This window comes from Protopterus annectens, chromosome 5.part0 (assembly GCF_019279795.1).
Source record: "Protopterus annectens isolate FY-2018-M chromosome 5.part0, PAN1.0, whole genome shotgun sequence".
Classification (NCBI taxonomy): domain Eukaryota; kingdom Metazoa; phylum Chordata; order Ceratodontiformes; family Protopteridae; genus Protopterus; species Protopterus annectens.
The window spans coordinates 1,870,376,573-1,870,390,308 of NC_056735.1; positions in this window are offsets into that span (position 1 = coordinate 1,870,376,573).

Consider the following 13,736-nt stretch of genomic DNA (forward strand, 5'->3'; position numbering starts at 1 on the left):
TGGAATGGTCGTGCCTTCGTTCTAGGTTGGGTGTCGAACTGGCACCTCAGCACCGTAAAAATCTACTGCCAATCATTAGCAGACTGGAGTTCCAGTGACCCCTAACCGGGAAAAGCCGCAAGAAGAACAACAACTGTAGTGCACTCCATGCACATGTTGTAGGGAAGCCATATGAGTTCACTATTTGAGTGGTGGTTCTTAATGCCATGGAAAGGGGCATGGTGAGAGCATGACACAGACATTCCACTATTAGTTGTTTGGCATTCTGTCCCTCATACAGCCATGCTAAGGTAGTCCTAGTCTATATTTGGTGTAGTTTTTCAACCAGAGTATAATGAAGGTTGTACAATTGTCCTAAACTTATTTGGCAATATATTGATATTTCACTTGCCTATTTGTACCAATGTGTTTGCACAAGGCAAATTGAAAGTCTTAAGTCTTCTAACAATAGCCCTAGATACTGCCAGATATCACCTTTCATGAATATAGCTGTTGTCTGTCTTGGGCATATAGCATGCCTCTAAAAACAACTATACTGGCAGTCCAACGTGACACAAAGGATTACAGTTATGTTGAGCATGATCCCGTTACCCTTCAGTTATCTACGGTGTGTGTGTTTAATTCTCTGTCACCATGCAGCAGAATAGAGGGTGGCTGTGTACATACAGAAAGCTCCCTGCCAGCTAGCACTAAGGGGAAGGTTGTGGCACACATCTGGAACAGCTGAACAGTCAGACAGGTATTTCTTGACCTTCAGCACTCTTGGCATTTTCAACTTATGATATCTTGCCATCAGCAGGTGCACTCTTCAGAAAGTAGAGCTGCTGTGAATCCATTGGGATATGGTTCTGGAGACCATATTTATAATTCTGCTTTTACATTACTGAGATGTGACTGTTAAGTCTCACCAAATAAGCTGGTACATTTTTCTGTTTTAGGAGGCCTAAATGTTGAGATTTAACATCCTTGTTTTTTTTAAATTAAAGTACTGATTGCTTGCTCGCAAGCTTTTAATTTTGATTGTATTGCTTCTTTTCAAGAACAAGAATACAAGTGATTGGCTCTCCACACTCAACACATTGTGCATTTCTAATAATTCAAAGCTGTATCCAGTAAGTAGCTGGCTAAACAAATCAGCTACAGCAAACTTAAAACATTCTTGAGTTCTTTATTAATTTCTACTTATTAAAATATGACACATTTTGTTTCAGTATATTTGCTGTAACTAGACTACTGAATCTTTCACTGCACAACTCATTAAAATGACATACCTTATGTATCATCATATGAGATCTGCTGTAACAGGATAAGGTATGTGAATTGTTACCAAGCCCTAAAACCATTCACTCATCTGATACATACCTTGTAACTAAGCAAAACCAATAACTTCAGGGCAGGGTGCTGTGTCAGCTTTGTTTCACTTTTTTATTCAGGGCCACCTTAATTTTGCAGGAAACAGAATTTGTATTAAGCAACTTAAAAGATTTTATGGAAACTCCCCAGTAGCAATACTGCAGTCTTAATTTTGGTGTGCCCAATGTTAAGAGCCGCAACATATGTAACAGAGTGCATCTGATTTCTGATGGAAATATGAGAAGGATGAGACAGTTTGATGAATGTGCTGGCTACCTTGAATGAAGTTGCGTGACCTAAAATGCTCGTTAGTATGTTGTATTTAGCTGCTTTTGTACCATTATTAATTTGTCAAATTGATTTATTGATTTATTATTATATATGTCCCACTAGGCAATTCTTCCACTTTACAAAAGTGCCACACACAGTTGATATCCAAACAGTCATCTGTGAATATCTTTCTGCATACATGTTTGTATTGCTTTATTTATCACTTTTTTCCTTCATTTATTTCTCTGTTTTTATTTTTTTTTTCATTTTGCAGATTTTTGAATTGCAAGCCATACACTCTATAAACAAATCAATATACTCTCACTTTTACTCATTCATATCAAATACATTTACAGATACACTGACATAACGATGAAGTAAATGCATGTATTAATTTTCCATTAAAGAGAATATAACACCATTTGCTTACTAACCAATATTTAATGCATTGAAAGCTTTACTTTTGTTGTAATTTGTCAGTTTTTCTGCTGATATATTCCCTACACCAGAGACTGTTGCTGGCCTTTATAAGGTCACTGACCAACAGACTGGGTAGTGTGCGTGGATGAACTCTAAAACATGTAATTCTCACTCCTCTGATACCAGGTGATAGGGTTAACTTTTCTGTCATGCCAATGAATGACTTGAATTAACACTTGATTTTTGTCCTTTTCTGTGAAAGTATCCCTTCAAGTACCTACTTGTGACAATAATAACCTGTCCTGAGGTTGTGCAACCTTAGGTCTGGTGATATTAATTATGAAATTACAAAGGATGCTAAGATGCATGTTAGGGTTAGGGGTAGGCTAATGGTTAACATTTATTATTAAGGTGGGCTAGGGTCCCCACAATCACAATTCAGACAAATTTGAGCAGAATGTGTGGTAGGGTAATGGGTAATACATTAGAAAAGGAACTTTGATTTCTTTTTCAATGCACTGCATGTCACTATCTAGTGCTATCAGCATTATGAATGGTCAACATATTTTTGTCAATATTTTTGTGTTGCCATTTAACACATCGACCGTTCATGATATAATCACACACATTTTACAGAATTAATAAAAAGATAAATTAAATATTATTGGTTTTAAAATCTATTTCACTCAAGTGATATTCTACCTAGCAAAAGTGATAATGACTCCATAAACTATATTGTATAACTGTTTTCCAAGTAGTCTATTTATTAAAATCTATCTAATACACTGTAGTTTTAACTAAAATAAGACATGCTTGAATATACTCTGGAACAATATTTCATCTGAAAGCTGCTGTAAAAACTTGAACATCTGACATTTTTTATCTTTCCTTTATAGCTACACAGTTTTTAAGCATTTTGTTTTAAACAGGTAATGTCCTTGAGGTTAAATCCTTGCTTCCAAGACAGTAAACTAACAATAAAAACAATTCAAGATTTGCATGAGATTAAATAGCCTCTTTGTCAAGGTTGTGGGAATCAAACCTAGATATGGTAACAAGTTAATTCACAGCTCATTACTCTGGCCTCTAGGCTATTCTGCAAATTTTTCATTATTCTCCGTGAACATTCAAAGTAGTTAACTTACATTCACCTCCAGTCACATGTCTCTGTACCTTACATCTGATTATAAGTTTGGCATTAGGGACCAATCAACATTTTTTTCTTAACTCAGAATTTTTCCAAGAAGTTACCTATTTCAAAAGAAAATTGAAAGACCAAGCTTCCATAGTTGGGTAAATAAAAACAGATGCTTGCTGAGTTCTATGAATGATCAGTTTTATTTTAAATTCAAATTCTGATTGCTTTTAATGTACAGTTATATCCCAATTGATTGATTGATTAAATTATTTAGTGATTAGTAAAGCCTCATTAAACACAGATAATTGTTGATCTGGATACTTCACTTGTGATGGGAAAGTTAAGAAATGTGTTCAGTCACATGATAGAAGTCAAAAGGATGCAGCAAGGTGTAAAGGAAAGCTAATTCCATATAACTGCAGGGCAAATGAGAACAGCAAATATAGTTGCACAGAAATCTACTGACACATAAAAGCACAATGTAATTAAAGGGGTCAGTGGAAGCCAGGCATATATCACAGGTTAGAACATGAATCAATATTAGGTAAAACTTATAATGGTGTCTTTTAGGAATAACAGTATCATGTTTTTGTATGCATACTTCTACTGGAAGTAATAAGTGTTACCTAATACTGTTATTTGTGTCTACATCTTTTTTTTGCTTCTTATATGATTTCTTGCTTATTTATTATAACGAAGTCATCACTGAAATAGATTCTTTAGTGGTCCATCTCACCTGTAAAAAAACAAACAAGCAAACAAACACATACATAAACAAATAAATGAAACAAACAAACAAGGAAACAAACAAATAAATACATACATGCATACGTAAAGAAAATAAAGAATTAAACTGTCTACTGGAGTATAGCCAAAAGGAATATAGTATAGCATTGCAAGAAAAATAAATTATATGTAGACAGTAAATGCATTCTGTTACAAATGGAAGCAAACATCATTTTCTCGTGTGAAAACATTGAATCCCAAGGCGATGAATCATGAGCTCATCATGAAATATATGTTAGAAAATGTCTAAATGAATGTACTATTTTTACACTTATGTTCCTTTATATTTTGCTCTTTTTTATATCGTAACAGTTTCATATTTTTCTTATATTCTCGTTAAGTGTTTGCTGTGATTCCATTTGTTGAGTTTTTCAGCCTGGGCGTGTTTCTAATAGTAATTTGGTGACATTGGATGCTGCTAGCTAACATGGTAGTTCCTTTTCACATGGAAATAAAATTTATGTTTTAAATGAAGCTCTTTTGACAGTTAAAGTATTTTTCTGTTATTCTATCCTGGAATTAGACGTCAAAAAGTATGTTTGTGTTTTTAAGTGTAAAGGCTAACCTGTATTGCTGTAGAAGGGGCAGTCATAGGTGCTGCTGAGATTGTCGATGAAACTGCTTCTGAACAGTAAGTAGTTATGCTCACTTCTGATGTATGTTGTTACAACATCCCAGTTTTCTGGGGCCAGTGTGGAGAACTTCTTTTCCCCAATGGTTATGAGAAAGTTTGATCTATACAGTGTTAGCCAATTGCTGTTTGATAATCTAAGTAGGTAGCTGCTAGTTCTAATAGACAGTTGGAGTAGACAGTCGTCCTGATAAAGGAATCTGACAGTGAGGCAGGACAACTAAAAGGAAGCCTGAGCAGTAAATGGTAGCTACTGAGCATTTTTGAGAGTACACAGTAATGCCTGGAATTGTTTCACAGGGAAATAAATGTATAGATGTTGTTGACAGTTGGCCTAAGTTTAAAGTGAGCACAAACAAGGCCTACTCAAGTGCTGGGGAGAAGGCAGCAGCAGCATGGATACATCTGCATTTTAGGTTAGCAGACTTCTGCAACAGGCTTTGATTTGCTTAAGCACAGCAAAGCAGGCATTATCAAACTGACAAAGTGAGAAGATTAAAGAAATAAGGAGAGATGGTAGCAACATAAAGCAAGTAGACACAGCAAACATAAGCAAGGGCAGGTAAGTATCAGTTACAGGTGTATCTGAAAAATCTATTGCCAAACAGCCATCCTCTTCCTACACACTGGCCTGGTCCATTTGTTTATGTGATGGGCCTGATGTAGGCCCAGAAATATGAATCATAGTCACCTGGCTTGCTTGCTGGTCAGATAAGGTAAACTAGTGCTGTAGAGACCTGCTGATGATTATATAGTACAAACAGCATGACATCATGTACAGCAACTATGTCATGGTCCCATCATTCGAAGGTCTTCACTGCACCTGTAATATGGCATGAAGGAGAGCACCAGGCCCACATCCTCACCATGCACCCAGTGTCACCCTATCTTGCAATAGTGTGAATCACAACTACAGCCTTTCATTGTAACACTGAAATACCTATCATCCCAAGCATCATTTGAGATTAGTGGTTTGATAAGATACTGTGTAGCTGAGCTCTGTCACAATTTGATGCTGGAATCACTGGCAACTGAAAAGGACATTGGATCATTGCTGAGTGCCTATCTAAGCAACATCTGCGGTACACAATAATAAAGTGTGGTAAAAGGCTACATAGCTGTCAGTTCTCATTGAATCCATGGTACAGTCTTCGCTATAGTACAGGGTTCATCGGTAAGAATTTCCTCATGTTCAGCCTCGCATATAAAGCAAGTTAACACCAAATACACAACTCCAAATGGCCATTTAGGATGTCCAAAACAGGCATAAAAGGAAGCACACAGTGTGTTAATGGGACAACTGCATATAACACCTCACAGCCGTCTCAGATAAATAGTGCCAGAAAATTCAGTGCTACTCACTGACAAATATTAGAGATGCTTACCAAGACAGGAGTGCAAGAATATGCAAAAAGCTCTGTATTAGGAGACATGGAGCATGAACAAGAGAGAGCCAAAGTGCATGCTGTCAGCACTGTATGTCTGCATGACATGAAGGAACATAGAGTAAACGGATATGGTATGTGGCCACTAGAAGCTTCATCTATGTATAACAAAAGTAACCACACAAACGTGAAACTATACTATGTTCTGAGTCACCTAGCTCATTATTTACCAAATCTGACATTGGTAGTATAACAGTAAATGTAGATACTCAGAATGGGAACATGATTTGGGTAAAAGAACATAAAAGTAACACATGGGTAGATGTTTATTTATTTATTTTGTTTATATTTGCTTACTTTGGTAGTGCACTGATCCCAGTGGACCATTTGCGGGCACAGCCCCATTGAACAGGACTACATCAGAAATGAACAAAACATATTTGCAGATATGAGATCTGCAATAAAACATTTATATATTTACAGATGTAAAAATATGATACAGTACTTAGTTCAAGAAGCAGTTTATGAAATTAAACATGGATGAAAAAATGGAATTATGCTTAGCAGAGATTTTTGGATAAGATTACTGTGGTGGTGGTGCTGCGGTAGCGTTGTCACCTCACAGTAAGACGTTGTCCTGTTTGATTCTCAGCTAAAGCGTCTTCTGTGTGGAGACGTGTGAATGGGCGTACCTTCGTTGAAGGTTGTGCATCAGGGCTGGCACATAAAAATCTACTGCCAATCATTAGCGGACCGGAGTTCCGCTGTGGTGACCCCTAACCGGGAAAAGCAGAAAGACACAACAACATGTAGCCATAATGACTGAGATGCTTCAGAGTAAAAGAAATGAGATGCATCAGATATAGCAAAATAAATGTCTGCTTAGACATGCAGTACTCCGCCTGAAGGTTAAATGTCACAGACAAATTTCCTGCACTTTAGTAACTGCAGAACTGATGCTGAGAGAATAAATGCATGGCACAGTGAGGATACAGAGCAGTGGTTCAGAGAGCTGTGATCCGTAAGAAACTGCAGCACGTGCCCAGCTGCAATTGTGATGTACTGTTTTTTCTGTAAGTGCACTGATGTACATGAATGCTCAGAAACATGAAAATAAGATGAAACCCAACCAAAGCAGAACAAGGGTAGTCCAGAAATGACACACCAGCACATAGTACAGGGAAAAAGCACCATCAGAATACCATGTATCTAACAAATCAAGTTTAAATACCCTCCCCAGCAGTAATCAGACAATTAAATGACATAATTTCCCCTTGTAAAAAATTCAAAATTTGCATATATAATTGAAACAGTGCAATAAAAAGGTTGCAGTAAAAAAGTTTCAATATCGACCCTTTTAAAACATTAGAAACTACAATATTAAAACAATTAGGTTATGTTCCAGCATTTTTTATATAATATATAATAATTTAAACTTCAACAAAGAACTTATAGTAATCCTGTCATTCAAATCAGGAAACTGGCAGGCATTACGCTTAATTTGCCATTTGAGTTCAAGGAATTCCAGGTACTCATCAGAGGGGCCCCACGAAGACCCAGATCAACATGCTCAATGGCACAAAATTTGAAAGCATGTGAAGGGAAAAAAACTAAGATGTTTATACAAAACATTTTTTTTTCATTTTTACATGTGATGTCATAAGTATGCTTGTAAACCCTTTGCTTCAAAGCTCTCTTAGTTTTTCCTACATAGAACCCCTCACATGAATCACACTTAGCTATATAGACAACACCTGTAGAGTAACAAGAATATTTTTTACAAGGTAGTATAGTCCCATAACCTTTAATGAATAACTTGTCCACATTGAGTATATAAGGACACTGACAGCATCTCCCACATTTGAAACAACCATCCTTCTCAGGTATATTTCTTTTTCTTTCTAACGACCCCTTTATTGAGGTGTCCTTCTTGTACACCACCATCGGTTGATGCCCCACCAATTTGTTGATACTACTATCTAAATTAAAAATCTTCCAGAACTTTGAAATAATGTGCTGTATGTCAAAGAAGTTCATGGTAAATGGAAGGACCAAGGCCCTACTAAATTTGTTGTTACTTCTGTCAAGGTCCTTCCTTCCACTCAGGTGATTAGACAAGAGTGTATGAAAAATGCCAACTTCTCTCTTATTTTTGACTTTGTTATAGATGTTGACCATGAAGTCAATAGGGTAACCCCTACTAAATAACATTTCTTTTAATACCTCACATTCCCTTGCAAAGATTCCTTCCTCAGAGATTATTCTAGCCAGCCTGACAAATTGCCCTTTTACCAGGGCTTTCTATTTGTGTACAGGGTGCCAGCTATCATACTTCAAAAGGGAATAAGATTAAGTTGGTTTCCTATAAAATTGAGAAGTGAATATTTTTCTAGTGTAGTCCTTTTTAATAGTTACATCCAAAAAATGTAAGGTATTATTGTCCTTGACCATAGTGAACTTCAAAAAAATCAGTTGTCTCATTAATGTAAGAGAAAAACTCATCTAGTTCATTCTCAGTCCCTTTTCAAAATAGGACAAGGTCGTCCAAGTAACGACCATATAGCGTCCAGAGTTCCTTGAACTTGGAATTTAAAATGAAAAGGTCCTCCCAGTGTGCCAAAACAATGTTGGCAAATATAGGGGCAGAGCACGCACCCATAGCTACACCCTGGCTTTGTTTAAAAATATGTCCTTCAATTCCAATGAAATTATTGTCCAACCCAAGTTCCATACAAGTTCTAATAGTCAAAACTGAATCATGGTCAAAACTGGTGTTTTTACACTAATAGTCATACAACCATTCAAGCCCCACGTTATGGGGAATGACCGAGAATAGGTCACAAATATCTACAGTGACCATAATCAGTTCATCAGCACACATATCAGCTTTTATTTTTTCTAAAAAGTCCCATGAGTCTCTCACTACCCATTTCCTATGGGCCAAAACATGTTTGACCCTTCCATCAACAAACTTGGCCAGACAGAAAGTTTTTGATGCTTTTGCATCTACAATCGGACATGGGGGTGGGGGGGGTGGGGTGTTATTGACTTGTGGATTTTAGGGATCTCAAAAATGGTCCCAGTCCTAGGATGTTTGAGTTCCAAAAACTCTAGACCAATTTGTCCATTTAATAACAACCCATCTAGGGTAAGATCTATATTTATATATACGATATTCAACTCATTACGAGACATTTCTAGATACGTTTCACTGTAAAGCATATCAAACATCTTTGCATTATAGTCAATAACATCCATAACCACAAGCCCCCCCTCCCTTGTCAGGTTTCATAATTCTAATTTCATTGTTTTTTATTATTTCCTGAAGTAAAGCCAATTCTGCCAATGACATAGTAATAGGGTTAATTTTATTATGTTGCTATTAAAAGAATGTTGGTATTAAAAGAAATGTTATTTAGTAGGGGTTACCCTTTTGACTTCATGGTCAACATCTATAACGAAGTCAAAAATAAGAGAGAAGTTGACATTTTTCATACACTCTTGTCTAACCACCTGAGTGGAAGGAAGGACCTTGACAGAAGTAACAACAAATTTAGTAGGGCCTTGGTCCTTCCATTTATCATGAACTTCTTTGACATACGGCACATTATTTTAAAGTTCTGGAAGATTTTTAATTTAGATAGTAGTATCAACAAATTGGTGGGGTGTCAACTGATGATGGTGAACAGGAAGGACACCTCAATAAAGGGGGTGTTGGAAAGAAAAAAAATATACCTGAGAAGGGTGGTTGTTTCAAATGTGGGAGATGCTGTCAGTGTCCTTATATACTCAATGTGGACAAGTTATTTGTTAAAGGCTATGGGATTATACTACCTTTAAAAAATATTCCTGTTACTCTAAAGGTATTGCCTATATAGCTAATTGTGATTCATTTGAGGGGTTCTATGTAGGAAAAACTAAGAGAGCTTTGAAGCAAAGAGTTTACGAGCATACTTATTACATCAGATGTAAAAATGAAAAAAATGCTTTGTATAAACGTCTTAGTTTTTTTCACTTCACATGCTTTCAAATTTTGTGCCATTGAGCATGTTGATCTGGGTCTTCAGTGGGGAGGAGGGGGGTGGGTCTCTGATGAGTACCTGGAATTCCTTGAACTCAAATGATAAATTAAGCTTAATGCCTGCCAGTTTCCTGGTTTGAACGACAACATTACTATAAGTTCACTGTTGAAGCTTAAATCATTATATTTTATATAGAAAAATGCTGGAACATAACTTAATTATTTTAATATTGTAGTTTCTAATGTTTTAAAAGGGTTGATATTTAAACTTTTTTACTGTAACCTTGTTATTGCACTGTTTCAATTATATATGCAAATATTGAATTTTTTACAAGGGGAAATTATGTCATTTAATTGTTTGATTACTGCTGGGGAGGGTATTTAAACTTGATATGTTAGATACATGGTATTCTGATGAAGTCTATTTTTTGATGAAAGCGCTAAATGAAAGCATTTTTTTCCTGTACTATGTGCTGGTGTGAAGTTTCTGGACTACCCTTGTTCTGCTTTGGTTGAGTTTCATCTTATTTTCATGTTTCTGAGTTTGTCTTATGGAAGGAGGTGATCAGCAGAACGGCATGTGCAGCATAGACCTACACGCTATTTTGCAATCTGTTACCTTGTAATCGGCTTCGGTTTCTGATTTGACTAAAAAGTGGATGGAATTATGAATGGGCTTAACAAAAGCTCAGATATTGCGAGGAGAATCAGTGGTGGTAGTGCAGAGACTGTTTTACAGAGTTCTGAGCACTTTTCCATTACCCCAACACAGAGAGAGCATAACCATGGCAACGGCTCTCAAGGAACTTTTGTTTCAAGCAACTTGTGTGGATTAGAAGGCCTTTCTCAGTCGGAGAGAGGAAGCGGAAGTAGTAGTGACAACACGGTGTCTTTTTCAGTCGGACAGTGCCTGAGGACTGAATTAAAGATCAATGAAAGTAACGGCAGCGTTCTTAATGCGCATGGAGCTGTGGATCAACAACTTAGAACTTTCAAGCACTTAGTTAACAAATACAAAAAGCTACGGCTCGAAAATGGATATTTGCAGGAGTGTATTAATAGGGAACATGTCCCTAAAGGGCTTCGGATGTGGAATACCTGATGGGGCTCATCAAAAGCTCTCAACTACATCAAGATTTACTGGCATTCTTTAACAGGCAAGGACTTGAACTTTTAAAAATGCTTGTTTCAGACAATAATAGAAAGATGGCAATGCTTATACGAGTCATTAATAAATTAGATGCTAATATAAAAAATGATTTATTGTTTAACCATAAAAAATTTTATTTTTTAATATATTTAAGAATGTTGACAATGAATTAAATAGTTTAAAAACTAGGAAAGACGGGGAATTGTGGAGGGACAAACAGGACTATGATGCAGGTACAGCTTACCCAGAACCCCCAGAGGGACAACAGGCTAGATATTTTGATAGGCCCTATTATGATAACAGTGATTCTGACAATGACAGTATTATTGAAAATGGCACAAATGGGGACATCCCTTAAGACCCCCCCCCCCGCCACCCCTGAGGAGATCCAAGAGAATAAAGAACCAGGGAAATGGGAGGTTTTTTTGAACCAGAATTATGGACAGAACTCCCAGCAGGGTCAGTGGAGGGGGAGAAGGGGTTTGTACCAGAGATAACCTCTAATTTTGAAACCCCAAATTCTGGAACACAGCATCTGATTCTGACAAACACAGCTGGGGATTTTTCTATCTACAATTCTAGCCAAATTCTAGTGAACTCCGCTTGGGAGGAACTTTTTTCCAAAGGCCTGAATTTTGTACCTGCTAGAAAAGCTAGCATTGTGGATACTGTTATACAGCTGAAATCTTTTAGTAGGAAATTGAATTTAGCATTACATTTTGGTAACAATACAGGTTCAGTCGAACCTGGTGCATTACACAAGCCCAGTACTTTTATACCTCCAGTGCACCCTTTAGTTCAAATGTTTGAACTACTATGTGAGACTGAGATAAGAGAAACCCTGAGGCAACATAATAAAATTAACCCTACTAATATGTCACTGGCAGAATTGTCTTTACTTCAGGAAATAATAAAAAATAATGAAATTAGAATTATGAAACCTGACAAGGGAGGGGGGGGCTTGTGGTCATGGATGTTATTGACTATAATTCAAAAATGTTTTATATGCTTTACAGTGAAACTTATCTAGAAGTGTCTCATAACAAGTTGAATATCGCATATAGGAATATAGATCTTACCCTAGATGAGTTATTGTTAAATGGACAAATCGGTCTATAGGTTTATGAGTTTTTGGAACTCAAGCATCCTAGGATTGGAACCATTTTTGGGATCCCTAAGATCCACAAGTCAATAACAACCCCACCCCCCACGTCCGATTGTAGATGCAAAAACATCAAAAACATTCTGTTTGGCCAAATTTGTTGATGGAAGGGTCAAACATGTTTTGGCCAATAGGAAATGGGTAGTGAGAGACTCATGGGACTTTTTAGAAAAAATAAAACCTGATATGTATGCTCATGAACTGATTATGGTCACTATAGGTATTTGTGACCTATTCTCAGTCATTCCCCATGATGTGGGGCTTGAATGGTTCTATGACTATTAGTGTAAAAACACCAGTTTTGACCATGGTTCAATTTTGACTATTAGAACTTACATGGAACTTGTGTTGGACAATAATTTCATTGGATTTGAAAGACATATTTTTAAACAAAGACAGGGTGTGGCTATGGGTGTGTGCTGTGCCCCTATATTTGCCAACATTGTTTTGGCACACTAGGACGACCTTTTCATTTTAAATTCTAGGTTCAAGGAACTCTGGACGCTATATGGTCGTTACTTGGACGACCTTGTCCTATTTTGGAAAGGGACTGAGAATGAACTAGATGAGTTTTTCTCTTACATTAATGAGACAACTGATTTTTTTGAAGTTCACTATGGTCAAGTGCAATAATACCCTACATTTTTGAATGTAACTATTAAAAAGGACTACACTAGGAAAATATTCACTTCCCAATTGTATAGGAAACCAACTTACGCTAATTCCCTTTTGCACTATGAAAGCTGGCACACTGTACACCAAAAGAAAGCCCTGGTAAAAGGGCAATTTGTCAGGCTGGCTAGAATGATCTCTGAGGAAGGAGACTTTGCAAGGGAATGTGAGGTATTAAAAGAAATGTTATTTAGTAGGGGTTACCCTATTGACTTCATGGTCAACATCTATAACGAAGTCAAAAATAAGAGATAAGCTGGCATTTTTCATACACTCTTGTCTAATCACCTGAGTGGAAGGGAGGACCTTGAGAGAAGTAACAACAAATTTAGTAGGGCCTTGGTCCTTCCATGTACCATGAACCTTTTTGACATACGGCATATTATTTCAAAGTTCTGGAAGATTTTTAATTTAGATAGTAGTATCAACAAATTGGTGGGGTGTCAACCAATGGTGGTGTACAAAAAGGACACCTCAATAAAGGGGCTATTGGAAAGATAAAGAAATATACCTGAGAATGGTGGTTGTTTCAAATGTGGGAGATGCTGTCAGTGTCCTTATATACTCAATGTGGACAAGTTTTTCATTAAAGGCTATGGGATTATACTACCTTGTAAAAAATATTCCTGTTACTCTAAAGCTATTGTCTATATAGCTAATTGTGATTCATGTGAGGGGTTCTATGTAGGAAAAACTAAGAGAGCTACTTATGACATCAGATGTAAAAATGAAAAAATGCTTTGTACAA